This window comes from Halichoerus grypus, chromosome 6 (genome assembly GCF_964656455.1).
Source record: "Halichoerus grypus chromosome 6, mHalGry1.hap1.1, whole genome shotgun sequence".
Lineage (NCBI taxonomy): Eukaryota > Metazoa > Chordata > Mammalia > Carnivora > Phocidae > Halichoerus > Halichoerus grypus.
This window is the reverse complement of record NC_135717.1, coordinates 4,660,093-4,662,917: the sequence shown is the minus strand read 5'-3', so window position 1 is coordinate 4,662,917 and position 2,825 is coordinate 4,660,093.

The window sequence follows — 2,825 nt, the reverse complement described above, 5'->3', positions numbered from 1 at the left end:
TGACTGTAATACTTGAATTCTTGAGAACAACCTCCTGGGGTATGTGTTCGGTTGTCTCACCTGAAAATCTTGGGTTGTTGGAAACAATTTCTAGCGCATGTTTTTCATGCTGGGGGGACGGGGAGGGGCCCCCTGGGGGGGAGCTGGAGGAGTCCGCAAGCACTGGTGCTGGGGGGCAGGTTGGGTTTTGCATCTGTTGAATGCTGGGGAGATGGTGACATCCACACTGGGGCACATGTGTGCGCACATCTTGGGCCCGAGCTCTGGGCTGAAGAGGCAGATTTTGGGAGGTAGGGAGGAGGCTGAGTATGACCTTAAGATCCTTTCTAGAGTCTGAAACTGTACTATGAACTTGTCATGTTAGAATCAATTTTCTGTATTATCCTTTTTATTGCTCTGAAGATTGCTTTAGTTTTGAGCATTTTTTAAAGATAAATACGCAGTTTAAAGACCACGTAGTTCCAAAGGTTTGCTACAAAAACATCAGCCTTCTCCCTTCACACCTTCCCCAAAGGCAACCAATTTGAGTTCTTTTAACTAATCTTTGTTATTTACCTCCATATGCCTAAGTGACATCTTTTTTTTTTTTTTTTTTTTTTTACCTATTAGATCACCAGTTTGTTATGAAAGGATAGAATTCGAACAGCCAGATGGAAGAGATGCCTAGGGTCAGGTATGGGGGAGGGACACAGAGCCTCCACGCCCTCTCCAGGAGCCCCCTCCCCAAATCTCCACATGCTCACCCACCTGCAAACTGCACCCCCCCCCTTTTTTTCCTGCAGGCTTTGTTACATAGCCGTGCTTATTAAATGACAGGTGGTTTGTTTGATTCAATCTCCAGCCCCTCTCCCCTCCCTGGGGGTCAGGCTAAGTCACTTTATTGCTGGTTGCATTTTCAGTTTTGGCTGTTACCACAGATAATCTCTGCATGGCAGCACCCCCCTCCCCCCCGACACAAGAGAATGATTTGGGTTGGTGGTCACTATTTAGTATCTGTTACTGTGTGAATATTCCTAGCCAAGCCGTGGAATAACAATTTGGCTGCACAAACTTCTGGTTTCTTTAGGGATAATTTATACTTTTTTGCTTCATTTCCTGTGTGCTTAATGATTTAAGTGAACTTCCATCTGCAGTGTAAATCTCTCAAGATGATTGTATTATGTGTTTCACCGATTTTCATTTTCCTAGAGTCTCAGAATCCTCTGGCCACCATTTCCCAATGTGCTGATCTTTAGTATAATCCCCACGGCCAGCGTGGGGCTCGAACTCATGACCCTGAGATCAGGAGTCGAATACTCGACTGACTGAGCCAGCCAGGTGCCCGACTCCTTTTTAATTTGCTTCTTCATCTTCAACAACTCCTCCAAGAGTTTCCTGAGAAGTGTGTGGGAATCTGTTTCTCAGCCCTTGTGTCTTTGAAAATAACTTTGTTCTTCCCTGGTCCTTTCTGTCTGGTTGGAAATGCCGGGGTGGAAATGCGTTCCCCTCAGCTTGGAAGGCAGCTCACTTGGATCTTCTTGGCCGTTGCTGTTATGTGGGGTGAACTTTTGTTGATCAGTTCTGTGGGCTTTTTTTCCCCGTCTTGCACATCCTGGGCTGCTTTTCTCCTTTGTGCTTGGGTGGGCTCCGTCTGCCACCATGCAGCTATCTGCCGCCCAGCTGCTCTGGAGGTCCACCTGTCATGCTTTTAATTTTCAGGCATTCTTCTTTATTCTCCACTTTTCAGGCTCAGGATCTGTTTTATGATTACAACACTTTCTCTGTTCCCAAGCGGTAGCCAGTAGTTTCTCCCAGTCCCTTGTTCTGCGTGTGCCCAATAGTCGTTGGCTCATGCTTAAGGTTGAGAGCCCATAAAAGCAGATTGCAGGGGCGCCTGGGGGGTGCAGGTGGTTAAGTGACTCCTGATTTTGGCTCAGGTCGTGATCTCAGGGTCCTGGGGTTGAGCCCTTGCGTCGGGTTTCCTGCTCAGCATGGTCTGCTTGGGATTCTCTTTCTCCCTCCGCCCCTCCTCCTCATGCTTGCTCTCTAAAATACATTAATCTTAAAAATGGGGGGCGGGGGCGAGACTGGAAACTGGGCACCATGGTGGTGTCAAGGGGTGTCCGAGATCGCTTAGCTTTCTGCCACTAGGAATGTACAGGAATTGTTTAGAAACAAAACTTGTGGCAGTTGGACACCATGGCATTTCAGTCAGAGTTTTTTAAATGGGCTTTTGCAGGTACTCAAGAGGCTAAGGTGGTATTGGTGTGACGGCCGAGAGGCCCCGAGGGAGGGGTGTTTAGAGGTCAGGTTGCCCTGGAGAATCTTAGAGGTCTGGCATCTTCTCTAAGTGTGAGAAGCTGAGGAGCACCACCTCCTTGCCTCCCGCTGCACTGCTGTCCAGGGCCCCCTCCCCGCAGAGCGAACCAAGGGCCAGACTTCCTCCAGCTTTCAAGTAAGCCACCTCACTTTCACTGATCCCCTGCTCTGCTTGGGGGGGGGGGGGGTCAGAGTTGTAAACCAGGGTAGTTCTGGTCTTTCCTCCACTTAGGATTCTGTTTACCTCTAGTCAACCAATTCCTTTTCTTCTTTCCCCATCCTTGTGGGTTTATGCTTTTAAAGAGATCCACTTACTGTCATTTTCTGGCACTTCAGTGGGGTTAAATCAGATGCCTGTGTGATGGCCAGCCTTCAGCCCAGAGCTCCAAGAAAGCTTAAGGTTGCATTTTTGTTGTTTACAGTAGATAGAAAACTTTTAAAACAGGATTGCTATACAACTACCCAGTAAAATAGACCCTCCTGGAAACATCCGGTGGACGAGTACATCACTGTCCAGACACGAAGGA